This window comes from Hypanus sabinus, chromosome 2 (assembly GCF_030144855.1).
Source record: "Hypanus sabinus isolate sHypSab1 chromosome 2, sHypSab1.hap1, whole genome shotgun sequence".
NCBI classification, from domain to species: domain Eukaryota; kingdom Metazoa; phylum Chordata; class Chondrichthyes; order Myliobatiformes; family Dasyatidae; genus Hypanus; species Hypanus sabinus.
In genome coordinates this window covers 161,572,938-161,587,840 of record NC_082707.1, presented here as the reverse complement: position 1 = coordinate 161,587,840, position 14,903 = coordinate 161,572,938, and the positions used below count along the sequence as shown (strand labels likewise).

The 14,903-nt window shown below is 41.0% G+C and overlaps 1 long non-coding RNA gene across 1 annotated transcript in view; it reads right to left on the bottom strand.

The window, feature by feature from the left end:
- LOC132385846 (uncharacterized) overlaps nucleotides 1-13,596 on the bottom strand; it is a 48,646-nt gene extending 35,050 nt beyond the window's left edge. Inside the window, exon 1 of the long non-coding RNA XR_009509314.1 lies at nucleotides 13,549-13,596. This is a non-coding gene — a long non-coding RNA (uncharacterized LOC132385846). The remainder of the gene's footprint in view (nucleotides 1-13,548) is intronic.
- Nucleotides 13,597-14,903: the final 1,307 nt, after the last annotated feature.

Sequence of the window (14,903 nt, the reverse complement as noted above, 5' to 3'; positions counted from 1 at the left end):
GGCAACGTCTTTCCTGACAAGGGGATCACTGCTCTGCAGGTGAGGCTTGTGGCTCTGAAACAATCTCAGGTTCTGGTTAACTGATACTGCAGGAAGCAGTTCTGATAGAGGTTAGCCACTTTTTTACTTCTTTTTCTTCTAGTTTGTGCCTCTTGATCTTGGGAAGATGCATTTAATTCACTGGAGTACTCTCTTATTAATCCTTCTACGAGGGGTGATTCATAAGTTCGTTGCCTAAGGTAGAAGGAGTCAATTTTAGAAAACCTACATTTACACACTTAGCCCAGCGGTCGTGGAGCATACAGATCTTGGACCTCCAGAAAGTGTCCATGGCAGGGGTGATTGATAAGTTTGTGGCCTAAGGTAGAAAGAGATGAGTTATACAGCTCTCATTACATGCACATGCAGGTCAATTCTTTGAGTGATTATGCAGAAAGTTTGAAGTCAATAACTCACCTCTTTCTGCCTTAGGCCACAAACTCATCAATCACCCCTATGAGTTATTAACTTCAAACTTTCTGCATAATCGCTCAAAGAATTGAACTGCATGTGCATGTAACGAGAGCTGTATAACTCATCTCCTTCTACCTTAGGCCACGAACGTATCAATCACCCCTGCCGTGGACACTTTCTTGAGGTCCAAGATCCGTATGCTCCATGACTGCTGGACTAAGTGTGTAAATGTAGGAGGGGACTATGTTGAAAAATAAATGTGCTAGGTTTTCTAAAATTAACTCCTTTTACCTTGGGCCACAAACTTATCAATCACTCCTCGGAGATCATTTTATGATCTCACCTCTCCCCTTAGTTTCCTCAGCCACAATATCATCTGATGAACTGTCTTTACATTTACTTTTACAAGCAGCTTTTTGTCTTCCACTTGAGGTTCATGCAATAACCTTAATGCACGCAGAGTAGATTCTGGATCTTTATACTCACAAAAGCTGACTTTCCTGAAGCTCCTTGAACTTACAGCTTAAAACCAAGCCACATTTCTCAAGTCACTGCCTGATTAATATTATCAAAAGCTTTCTCAGATATGTTACCTACAAAAACTGTTGTTGTCGGACCACTGCTTTCGCTACTTTCATGATTTGTTTGAGCTGCATGGTTCTTCCTTGGTCCAATATGTGTTCCAACCAGCACCATCAACAGTTCGTCCGCTGTTGGACAATGGTAATGGTGTTCAGCATGGAGAAAGTTGCCGCATCACCCACTACCTTTCTTAATTCGCTTTCAGTTCACTTTATTATAGGGATATGGCATGCAGTTCACTTTATTATAGGCAGACGGATCTCCAATCAAGCTGTAGCTGTCTCAGTCAATGAAGGCCCACAACAGGTCTTCCTGTTTTTACCACATACAAGCTTAGTTTGGCTTGTTGGTTATTTCACTGTTATGAATGTCATTCCCACAGAAATTAGCTTTTCTCCAATATAAGTTCTTAGTTGGATATATGCTAGCTTCAGTTTATTATCTTTTAAATGCCTTTCAAACTCATTTTGCGGAATGACTGGAACAGCTGGGCCAGTGTCCAATTCCATTTCAATTAATTTGCCTGCCACTTCTGGCATAGGCCGTATTGCTTGTCTATTGTTAATTTTCACACTGTAAATCTTAAGGCTATTCAGTCCTGAATCACTCTTGTCATTATCAGCTTTTTCATCAATAGCATGCAGATTAATGCTCTTTTGAAATTGCAACTGGTCATTTTAGCTTTCTCTCTTCCCTGAGCAGTCCATGTATGTATTCTTATCTACCCGACATACTCTTTGTATGTGACCTACTTTGTTGTATTTTCTACAAGTTTGGCATTTAAATCTGTATTGGTCTGGTGAATGTGAGCCCCTGCCACAATGATAACACAATTTGTATGGCCAGGCCAGTTTCTGTTTAGATGTTGAGATTTTGTTCACGCTCACTTTCATTCCTGACTGCAACCCAATTGCATCTTTGTCTGTGGTTTCCATTGAAACAGTGATATCAACTGCTCTTTATAAATTGTGCTTTAGTTAGCCACCATTTTTGAATCCTTTCTTGTAAGATTCCACAAACTAAACAATCCCTCAGTGCAACATAATGAATGTAACTGAACTGACAATGCTGAGACAACTTCTTCAATTCAGTCATACACGCTAAAATTAACTTTTAAAATGAAGTTTAAAATTCCATTTATGAAACCTAAAGCATTCTGAAATCTACAATGGCTTCAGTTCTAAATGTTCATGCATTACTTTGACAATATCAGTAAAGCTAATTTTGGAAGGTTTGGCTAGAGCAGTCAAACTTCGAAGCAAATTCTATACCTTTAAACCCAATAGACTCAGCAAAATTGATACCCGTTTCGCACTGGCTATTTCAAAATATTGTTGAATTAGCTGAGTATACATGAGTCAGTTACCTGTTGTATAATAAAATTTGTGAATCTTTTTGACGTAGCCAGCCATTTCTGCTCTTTTTAAAATTATTATTATCACCCAGCACTCACTCTTTATGAACCCATGAATTCTGACTTCAAAAAAACTTGATCATGTCTTCACTTCTGAAGAACATGTGCTGCACTGCTTTTTTATTTAAAAAAAACTCAATTGTTTCTGCACATTTCTGCTGAGCTGCGTTTTTAACTCACCCTGTTTTTTTTTGTTTGAACATCTCGCTGTGCTTTCAACAGGTCGTATTCATCTCAGGTTTGTTTAAAAAATAACTTGCCACCAATGTTATGCTTTGTAACTTAAAAACATTAAACTAATTCAAAGAAAGTCACAGGAGTCTGGGAATGTGGGTCTAACTTCATGTTTACTTTAAGCAAGGTGTGTACGTATCACATTATAGTGTGGTGAAGTATGTAATTCACGTATTTGTACATATAACCTGTAATGGATTACTTAAACAAACAAGAATGCTTAATCAATCAATATATATACATGATTACTCAAATACAGTATAACTGAAATATTAAATACCCAACATGTAGTATGTAATGTTGGGAAGGAAAGTGAAAACTGGGAACCATAGAGTATGAACATTTAAAAAATCTGAAATAAGAACAGAAAATGCTGGTAAAGCAACACACACAAAATGCTGGTGGAACGCAGCATCTATAACGAGAAGCACTGATGACGTTTCGGGCCAAAGACCCTTCGTCAGGACATTTTAAACAAATGCTGGTAAAACTCAGCTGATCAGGAAGAAACTGTGGAAAGGGAACAGAGATGTTTTTTCATGCCAAGGAATTTTCATTAGAACTATTGGCCAATTAGTGTGACAGGAATATGCTGAAATCAATTATCAAAGAAGCAGTGACTTGGCTCTTAGAGAATCATAGGATTACACCTAATCATTGTGGATTTATGAAAGAGAAATTATGTTAGAGAAGTCTAAATTTTTGATATTATAGTTAAAACAAGCGAAACAAGTACGAGTAATGAGTTAATATATGTGGTCTTTCTAAAGGTCTTTATTAAGATTCTACACAAAAAGATTATTAACATTGGAGTCTACATTATTGTGACTAATATACTACCATGGATTACGTATTAATAGATAGAAAGCAGGGTGGGAATGCTTGGTAATTTTGAAGATTAGAGACAACTTTCTCCAATTATTTAAAACTCTTATTATGACCAGATGTTGTCTAACTTGCCCAAGGAAGGATGTGGTTGCTATTGAGGAAGTGCAGCAAAGGTTCGCCAGCCTGATTACTGGAGGTGACATATATCTTGAATGAAAGAGTTAAGAAGGCTGAGGCATTAGTCTCTGAAATTTGGAAGAATGAGTGATCTTCTCATTGAAATGCACAAAATTCTTCAGGAGCTCCACAGGGTAGATGCAAGGATGATGTTTTCCTTGGCTAGGGTGTTGAGAAGCAGAAGTCACTGACTCAAGATCAGTGCCTTGCCTTTCAGGACTCAGACAGGAAGAAAACTCTTTACCTAGGAGGGCTGCAGAGTCTATTCAAGATAGAGACTGATAGATTTTTAAATAGTAAGGGATTAGAGGTATACACGGTTAGTGCGGGGAATTGGTGCTGAGTTAGAAGATTAAGCATGATCTTATTGAACGGTACAGCAAACGTGAAGGAACAAATGCCTTAGTTTTCTGTTCCTCCTGATTATCAATCTCTAGCCTTGGCAGGAATCTGCTATCTTCCTCTATGTGTATTGTTACATCACTCCTGCACTGTGGTGATCAGAGTTGTATGCTTAACTCTGGTCAAATTGTAAATTTCACTTGCAATAATTTGCTTTGCAGGATGTAATTTATTTTATATACCTCATTTTTTGTATAAAGTAACTAATTTCAGTGGGGAAAAATCAAACTATGGGTTTTGATTGCCATTACTCCCGTGATATTTTGAAATAAAAACAAAAAGTTCAGGAAATGCTGCAATTTTTTTTTGAGACTGATTTCTGCATTATTTGAACTGAGAACTTACGCACACATCTAGGGAGCCCAAATGTGGCCCGGAATTCCACCTTACTATTCCTCACTCCTGGTCATGTGTTGTATTTTATTACTAAGGTAGAGGGGCCTTCTTGGAGGTAGAAGCACCTTGAAATTCATTATTGTTAATGTTTGCATAAATTATAATGCACTTTATTTATAGTCAATCAGAATCAGGTTTAATATCTTTGGCATATTATTTCACACTAGTGAAATTTAAGAGACTACTAGACAGGTATATGGAGGAATTTAAGGTGGGGGGGATATATGGGAGGCAGGGTTTAAGGGTCGGCACAACATTGTCTGTCGAAGGGCCTGCACTGTGCTGTACTATTCTATGTTCATATGTCATGAAATTGTCAAAAAGTAGTGAAGTAGCATTATTGTTCAAGGATTCATTCTCCATTCAGTAATCTGATGGCGGAGGGGAAGATACTGTTCCTAAAACATTGGTTGTGTGTCTTCACAGTCCTGTACCACCATCTTGATGGTAGCAATGAGAAGAGAGCATGTCCTGGATAATGGGATCCTTAATGATGAATGCTGCCTTTTTGAAGCATTGCCTTTTGAATATGTGCTTGATGCTGGGGTGGGGGGGGGGGGGTTGGGGGCGGGGGTGCAGTGCCTGTTATGGAGCCGACTGAGTTTGCAATTTCCTGCAGCCTTTTTCAATCTTGTGCAGTGGTGCCTCCAGTCTGGGCAGTGATGCAACCAATTAGAATGCTCTCCACAGTACAAATGTAGGAATCTGGAAGAGTCTTTGGTGACATATCAAGACTCCTCAAACTCCTAATTAAATGTTGCTGCTTCTTTGTAATTACGTTGATATGTTGGGCCTGGGGTAGATCTTCAGAGCGTTGACACTGCTCATCCATTCATGCTGATCCCTCCATGAAGACTGGTGCTTCTTTCCTGGACTCCCCCTTCCTGGTCCACAATCAACTCCTTGATCCTACTGACACCGGGTGTAAAGATGTTGTCATGACACTAATTCTATTTCGCTTCTGTAAGCCTCCTCAATACCATCTGAGATTTTATCAACAAATTTATTAATAGTGCTTGAACTGTGCTGAGCTGCACAGTCATGGGTGTAGTGAGAGTAGAGCAGTGGTTTAAGCGTGCATCCTTGATGTGGGCCAGCTGATTGTCAGTGAGGAGGAGATGTTATTTCTGATCCGCACGGACTGTGGTCTCCTGATGAGGAAGACTGGATCCATTTGCTGAGGCCCAGGTTCTGTAGCTTGTCAATTAGTACTGAGGGGATCATGGTGTTCACCATCAATGCTGAACTTCTGAATGTAGCCTCTTGTGCAATGCAGCGGTAATTTCTGCACAGTAGAATCCCACAGGCAGTGATGTGATAATGACCAGATGCTCTTTGCAAATGATATTGGTTAAGAGATAACTGTCTGGACTCTGGGGAAAATGGGTTTATGCTAAGTAGGGTCATGACATCTTTTACATCCTGTTGGGGGGATATACAGTACAGGACCATTGTCTCCCATCTGATCTACAAGAATTCACCTCTGTCCCTCTTTCTACTCCATTCTAATGTTTTGGAGTTTTCACCCAGATCTTTTGCCCTACTCTTTCAGGAAGGGTTTACAACTACGCAGCTGTTTTGTGGTGTGAGTGCTACCATGTAATTATGACCAAACCAACTAAATCATGTGAAAATGGAAATTCTTGTCTGAGGTGGCTCAAGTGATACAAGTCTGCTGACAAAGCTTGATGCTATCAGGTATAAGGAACAGCAACCCTGGTTCCGCTTGATCATAGCTTGTGTGGTGTATTTAACGCTTTGCAGCTGTAGATCCGGCCTATTTCTTCATCTGCCGCTTTATTTCAGCGTATTGTTTCCAGTTAAGTTCTGAAAAGCACATGTAAGAAGGCGAGAAAATATGGCTGGCATTCAGACTTGCCTTCTGAATAGGCCAACTATTTATCTGCAAATCTTCTACGGCACACTGTAACGATGACAATGCGTAGTGCCCCTTATGCATTGTGGTGAGAGAAAAAATGTCCATTTATTTTTTGTACTTTGTATCATAAAAGAAATTTTAATGAAATAATGCAGAAATACAGATGGTTTATTGAGACACCTTCACTAGTTGGGATATAATATGAAGCACAATAATTATTAATGTATAGGGACTGCTCTTGGTGGTGGGAGTTGGGGGGGCTATTTAGAAATATAAAAAACACATGAGCATCAGATAATATTTCATATGTTCACTTAGATGTATATTGTATAGAAAATGATTGATCAGTCCAATTAAATTATACTTGTAATAATTCCAATCATTTGTTATTTAGATGTTGAAATACTTCTCATTGAATCCTTTTCAACAAAATATTGTAGACATGATGTTTTTTATCCACTAATGGTGATAGAGGGTGGAAGTGTGTTTGCTGATGCAGTAATAAGGATCTACCAGTAAGACTGAGTGAGCACTAATAGAAAGCACATTCTTCTGAAAATCTTCCAGTTTTACAAAGGCCCTTTGTTGGTTGTTTTTATGTTAAAAGAACAGCTGTTAAAATGAGATGATAATAGAGAACAGATTTAGATAACAATCTTAAATGAAAAGGGACATTGTTTCAACCAAGTCATGTACTTTTAGCAAAATAAACCTATAACAATGTTTTTTAGGTCCATTGAGCTATATGCATTGAAAATAATGGAGACTGTTCATTCCATCATGTGCATGCTGCTGTCTAAAGAACTAACCCCGACCTAAAGCAGTCCTGAAGAAGGGTCTCAGCCCAAAACATTGACTGTTTACCTTTTTCCATAGATGCTGTCTGACCTTCTGAATTTCTCCAGCATTATGTGAGTGTCGCTTTGTTTCTAGTTTGGTCCTGGAGCATCATATGTGTATAATTTTTAAGTGTATCAGGGATTTTTGCCTGCACGACTTTCTAACTAGAAATAAATTACTTCAATTCCTTCTCACCTCAATTACTTGAATTCTGTGTTCAATTCTGCAAGGGGAACATTGACTCCAGAGGGCCAGTACCTTTAAGTTAGTAAACTGAGGCATAGCAAGGTTCTTCAGTTCCAACAAACATGAATCTTGAACTACTGTCGTGTTCCTGGCCCACAATGTTTGCAGAAGCTGAAGCCCTCAAGCTGCAGGTTTTGAATTTTGAATAATGTCTGTGCTGCAGGAAATGAGCACCACACAACTTAAATGTGCGTGCAAGGAGAGGAATGAAACGGCAGGCAGCAAGTGGAGCAGTGTTCTGGATCTTACCCTTAAGTTGGTATCCAGCATGGAATATTGGTGAGGGTGAGTTCCTCTTGGAAACACAGTTGGACCCGACGCTAGAACAGTAAATGCTTTCGCTGTTCAGCTGGGGGTGGGGAGAGGAGCCGTTTGGGAGGATGGGAGGAAGATTAGGTGAATGTATGTAGTTGTAATAGGGCTGGCAAAATTGTGATTCTATGGTGCTTTCCTGTTTTTGGTCAACCATGCCACTGAGTTGGGACAAGCTAGGAAAATCAGCCAGCTCTTGTGGTCAGGATTTGTACTGATAACAGTGAACTGGAAAAGAGATTAAAATACAAGGCATCTAATGAAGAAAACTCTGAACTGGCCCTGGTGCACAGCACCGATAAGTAGAGAAATAGAACATAGAACAATACAGCACAGTACAGGCCCTTTGGCCCACAATGTTGTGCCGACCCTTAAACCCTGCCTTCCATATAACCCCCCACCTTAACTTCCTCCCATATACCTGTCTAGTAGTCTCTTAAATTTCACTAGTGTATCTGCCTCCACCACTGACTCAGGCAGTGCATTCCACGCACCAACCACTCTCTGAGTGAAAAACCTTCCTCTAATATCCCCCTTGAACTTCCCACATCTTACCTTAAAACCATGTCCTCTTGCATTGAGCAGTGGTGCTCTGGGGAAGAGGCGCTGGCTGTCCATTCTGTCTATTCCTCTTAATATCTTGTACACCTCTATCATGTCTCCTCTCATCCTCCTTCTCTCCAAAGAGTAAAGCCCTAGCTCCCTTAATCGCTGACCATAATCCATACTTTCTAAACCAGGCAGCATCCTGGTAAATCTCCTCTGTACCCTTTCCAATGCTTCCACATCCTTCCTATAGTGAGGCAACCAGAACTGGACACAGTGCTCCAAGTGTGGCCTAACTAGAGTTTTATAGAGCTGCATTATTACATCATGTTTCTTAAACTCTATCCCTTGACTTATGAAAGCTAACACCCCATAAGCTTTTTTAACTACCCTATCTACCTGTGAGGCAACATTCTGGGATCTGTGGACATGTACCCCCAGATCCCTCTGATCCTCCACACTACCAAGTATCCTGCCATTTACTTTGTACTCTGCCTTGGAGTTTGTCCTTCCAAAGTGTACCACCTCACACTTCTCTGGGTTGAACTCCATCTGCCACTTATCAGCCCACTTCTGCATCCTATCGATGTCTCTCTGCAATCTTCGAAAATCCTCTACGCTATCTACAACACCACCAACCTTTGTGTCATCTGCAAACTTGCCAACCCACCCTTCTACCCCCACATTCCGGTTTGTTAATAAAAATCACTAAAAGTAGAGGTCCCAGAACCAATCCTTGTGGGACACCACTAGTCACAACTCTCCAATCTGAATGTACTCCGTCCACCATGACCTGCTGCCTTCTGCAGGCAAGCCAATTCTGAATCCACCTGGCCAAACTTCCCTGGATCCCATGCCTTCTGACTTTCTGAATAAGCCTACTGTGTGGAACCTTGTCAAATGCCTTACTAAAATCCATGCAGATCACATCCACTGCACTACCCTCATCTATATGCCTGGTCACCTCCTCAAAGAACTCTATCAGGCTTGTTAGGCATGATCTGCCCTTCACAAAGCCTTGCTGACTGTCCCTGATCAGACCATGATTCTCTAAATGCCCATTGATCCTATCTCTAAGAATCTTTTCCAACAGCTTTCCCACCACATATGTGAGGCTCACTGGTCTATAATTACCTGGACTATCCCTACAACCTTTTTTCGAACAAGGGGACAACATTCGCCTACCTCTAATCCTCCGGTACCATTCCTGTGGACAACGAGGACATAAAGATCCTAGCCAGAGGTTCAACAATCTCTTCCCTTGCCTCGTGGAGCAGCCTGGGGAATATTCCATCAGGCCCTGGGGACTTATCCATCCTAATGTATTTTCACAACTCCAACACCTCTTCTCCCTTAATATCAACATGCTCCAGAACATCAACCTCACTCATATTGTCCTCACCGTCATCAAGTTCCCTCTCAGTGGTGAATACCGAAGAGCAGTATTCATTGAGGACCTTGCTCACTTCCACAGCCTCCAGGCACATCTTCCCACTTTTATCTCTAATCGGTCCTACCTTCAGTCCTGTCATCCTTTTGTTCTTCACATAATTGAAGAATGCCTTGTGGTTTTCCTTTACCCTACTCGCCAAGGCCTTCTCATGCCCCCTTCTTGCTCTACTCAGCTCCTTTCTTGCTATCCTATATTCCTCAATAGATCCATCTGATCCTTGTTTTCTAAACCTCATGTATGCTGCCTTCTTCCACCTGACTAGATTCTCCACTTCACTTGTCACCCATGGTTCCTTCACCCTACCATTCTTTATCTTCCCCACCGGACAAATTTATCCCTAACATCCTACAAGAGATCCTTAAACATCGACCACATGTCCATAGTACATTTCCCTGCAAAAACATCACCCCAGTTCACACCCTCAAGTTCTAGCCTTATAGCCTCATAATATGCCCTTGCCCAATTAAAAATTTTCCTGTCCTCTCTGATTCTATCTTTTTCCATGATAATGCTAAAGGTCAGGGAGCAGTAATCACTGGCCCCCAGGTGCTCACTCACTGATAGATCAGTGACCTGACCCGGTTCGTTACCTAATACTAGATCTAGTGTGGCATTCCCCCTAATCGGCCTGTCAACATACTGTGACAGGAATCCATCCTGGACACACTTAACAAACTCTGTCCCATCTAAATCATTGGAACTAATCAAGTGCCAATCAATATTAGGGAAGTTAAAGTCACCCATGATAACAACCCTGTTATTTTTGCACCTTTCCAAAATCTGCCTCCCAATCTGCTCCTTGGTATCTCTGCTGCTACCACGGGGCCTATAGAATACCCCCAGTAGAGTAACTGCTCCCTTCCTGTTCCTGACTTCCACCCATACTGACTCAAAAGAGGATCCTGCTACGTTACCCACCCTTTCTGCAGCTGTAATAGTATCCCTGACCAGTAATACCACCCCTCCTCCCTTTTCCCCCCTCTTCCCCCCTCTCTATCCCTTTTAAAGCACTGAAATCCAGGAATATTGAGAATCCATTCCTGCCCTGGAGCCAGCCAAGTCTCTGTAATGGCCACTACATCATAATTCCATGTATGTATCCAAGCTCTCAGTTCATCACCTTTGTTCCTGATGCTTCTTGCATTGAAGCACTCACACTTTAGCCCTTCTACCTTACTACCTTTATACCCTTTATTCTACTGCTCTTTCCTCAAAGCCTCTCTATATATTAGATCTGGCTTTACTCCATGCACTTCTCTATGCTCTATCACTCCAGGACCCATCCCCCTTTCAAATTAGTTTAAACCCTCCCGAACCATGCTAACAAACCTACCAGCAAGAAATAAAATCATGCATTTCAACATATGACCGAAGAGTTGATGAAGGAGGGAAGTCTTGGGTTATTGGGATGGTTCTTTGGGAATGTGACCCACATTAGTGATAGGGCCACATTTCACAGGTTTGCTGGTACTCGAGCTGAGCTGTAACTCTGCCCTGGCAGGGGGAGAAGGGCCCCCAGAACATTTTCAGGAAGCAGAAAGATCAAGTTAGGTTGGAAGGTAACAAAGCCAGGTAAACAAACTTGGAAGACTAAGGAACCAAGCCTGAAAAAAACACAGCAAAGTTTGCCGGTGTGTTGTGCTAAAGGCCAGGAAATGAGGCTGATAAACTGAGGCCATAAGTATGCACGGGGAAGAATGAATATCATGTCTGCTGTGGGCACATAGCTTAATCAAGAGCAGCAGGGTTGATTATTCCCAGATTAACTGCTTTCAAAGAAGACAAAAGGGAATAAAATGTAGGGGAAGTGTTGCAATATTGGGCAACGAAGTAATTTCAGCTATGAGTGGGATTTACATGCCAGAAAACTCAACAAAGTAGGCTCCATGGGTTGAAATGAACAGAGAGCAATTACATTCAGCAAATGCATGGTAATTCCCAATGTTACTGAGAGAAATATATAAACACACTGACGGCAAATGAAAAAAAAATTGTTCACCGAAACGTCACAAACCTAATGGCGGGGGGGGGGGGGGGGGGAAACAGTGCCAGACAGAGAAAAAAACAGGAACATGCTGGGAACACCCGGCAAGCTGGGTTGCATCTGGGAGGAGAAAAGGAGAGTTAACATTTTGGATTGGAGACCCTTTGTCAGAACTGGGGGTGTTGATGGGATGGGGGAATATCTCTGATAGAGTAGAACTGCGATGGCCATAGGGATAGGCTTTAATAAAGATTTTCTGGTCAATGATTGAATGGGAGCAGTTAGAGAAAACATACTCAAAACAAGGTAGATAAGAGAGTTGGGGAGTTGTGAAATGCAGAGTAAGAAAACATGACTGATGTGTGCTTCGCTCCCAGAGAACCATCCCACTCCCAGTCAGGCCTATTGGTTTCTGGCTTCCTGTGCTGTTACAACTAGGCCTAATACCAGCTTGAGGAACAGCACCTCTCATTCCATCTGGTTTACTCTCAAAGCCTTCCCCATGAGTGGGTTTAGCCACAAGGCAGCAGAGGTTTGAGATCAGGGTTTTCCTTCTCCTAGATGAGCTGCCAACCACGGCTGATGAGCCCCATCTGCCTTTGTCCCTTCTGGAATTAGAACGGTCAGTAGAATGGTTCTGCAGGCTTAGTAGCTAAGCCACATGTGAAGGCCTGGAGCTGAATGAGATTTTCAGAGGCTATTTGAGATGCATGCCATTGGGAACACTTAATAGGTAGTGGGAGCTTATACCCACTACCACCCCTGGCCATGACAATCTTAAGGAACCAACGACCAATTAAGCCATTGAAAGGTATGTCTTTAGACTTGTCTATATCCCCACTCTCTAACTTCTTCCATTCATTCATTGGACAGATAACCTTGTTTATGGCTTTATCTTCCATGGTCATCCCGGTTTTACCCCGTCAGAGACATCCTTCCCTCTTCCACCTTCCTGCAGGTAAACAAGCTTCTTTTGGGTCACTGACCTATAACATTAACTCTTCAGTCTTCTCACAGATGCCTCTCGACCAGCTGAGTACTTCTAGAATTTTCTGTTTTCTTAGAAATCCAGCATTTGCAGTTTTCTCCCCCCCCACCTAGATTTTCAGTTCTAGACAGTGGGCAGATGGTAGGAGTATTATTTAGGTGGAGGAAAAATAATTCATTTAGACTTGATATGGAAGTCTCAGCTTTAAAGTTGTCAACTGGGACAATTCATCTTACTCCAAAGAAATAATTTAGCAAAGTTGGGCTGATGACAATGGTAAACACATGTCAGGATGACACAATTATTCAACAGGTTAGATTCAAAACGGATGGTTTGAACTGTCAAATCTGAACCCCCCCTGGGTATAGGGAAATATCTGCAGCAGTTAAAAGGCAAAAAAAACCACATGAACTCAAAGTCAAGTGCTGAGAACGCAGCATGTCAGAAAGCCTCGGAGGCCTTGAAAAGTGGTGTTAAAAATAATTTAGGAAGAAGAAGAATGCATTGCAAGTCACATTAAATAAAATCAAGAAAAGCTCAAAGGTGTTTTGTAAATAATGACCAAGGACAGAATAGGCCCTTTTAGAGATCAAAGCAATAACTTTTATACAGAAGAAGATACGGGTTCGCTTCTCAGGGAATGCATACTTTCAGCCTTCACACAAAGGGACAATAAGGGTACTGTAGTTGGAGAAAGATTGTGAAATATTAAACATAATAAAAACAGTTAAAGGATGTTGTCTTGAAATGAGCTAAATTGAATAAGCTCCCTGGTGATTAATTGAAATCTTGGAAAAATCGGTCTGTGACTTACAGTTTTTTACCTCTGGTTATAGACTGGAGAACTGTTGGTGTTCTTCTCTTGTTTACAAATGAGAGCAGGACATATTGAGTAATTTTAGACCAGTCAGTCTGACATCAGTGTTAGACAATCATTAACGTTCATATCCGCTTCTCAGTATCTGATGTAAATTTCCTTTTTCAACCTTTGCTTATCCTGTATGGTCCAAGATATCCAAGGAGTTCCAGATTTAGGAGTGAAATCAGTTATTGTTTCATTCTGCATGCTTTGGCCTTACATTGTTTCCTCCTTTGTAGTTCAGTAAAATCTGTGCAAAATCTGTGAATGTTGGAAATGCTAGGTTAAAACAGAAAATGCTGTTTTCTGAGATCTCGCTCTCTCTGTCTTTCGTGATTAGTGAGAGCCATGAGGAAGGTGTTGAAGGTCAGTTTGCTAACATTGTTCTCGTCAATAGGTCTAACGGCATTCATATTGAGTGACATGCTGAGTACGTTGTGGTTAAGAAGTGCAGTGGAAAAACCTGAGACTGTCATTGTTATAGATCACAGGAAGAGAAGAGACTGGAAGGAAGGAATCCTGGAGCTGAAAGGAAGAGTCTATAGTTCCATGTAAGGACTCCTGGCCAAATAGAGCCAGTAAATGAAGAGTTCAGCATTATTAAGAAGGTATAAGGATTTGAAACTGGGGTTTATGCTTAAGGTTGAAAGTTTGGAATTAGATCAAGTGTGAAAATATGGCTGGACTGGCAACAAGGATGAAGGTGGGGTGGAGGAAAGTGAAATGGGGAATAGATGTGAAGGACAAATTCAAGAGCTGATGGAGGATGCAATACTTGAAAAAAAGTGGAAGTCTTTTTTTGAAAATATTCACAGTAAAAACAGCTTTCTTTAACTGAAAGTTTTATCATGACGAATCGTTGTTCCGTACCATAATATCACTAAATCTAACTGTGATGAATAATGCAGCCAAAGTATATTCTTATTGATATTATTTCTACCTTCATAGTTTTATGGTGATCCTGAATTTGCCCTTTGCTTGCTATGTACCAAATGCAATGTTCCCAATGAATGGTACAATACTGCTTTAAAAAATTGTTTGTCTTTATCTTTGGGAGCTTGTTTGTGAAAGTCTGCTATTGCACGCTTTGTGGTACAGCTGTGTGTCAATAACGGCATGCAGAACCACATACAGAATTGAAAGGATGAATCTTTCTGATGTTTGATTGCATATTTAACAATTAATACATAATTTGTGAAGAAGAAGCTTACCTACTGATTGAAACTATTGCCACTGTAATAAATTAATGTCAAATCCATTCACCTGACAAAATACTGGCAGGCAGGTCAGGGCACAACCATTTGCCTCTC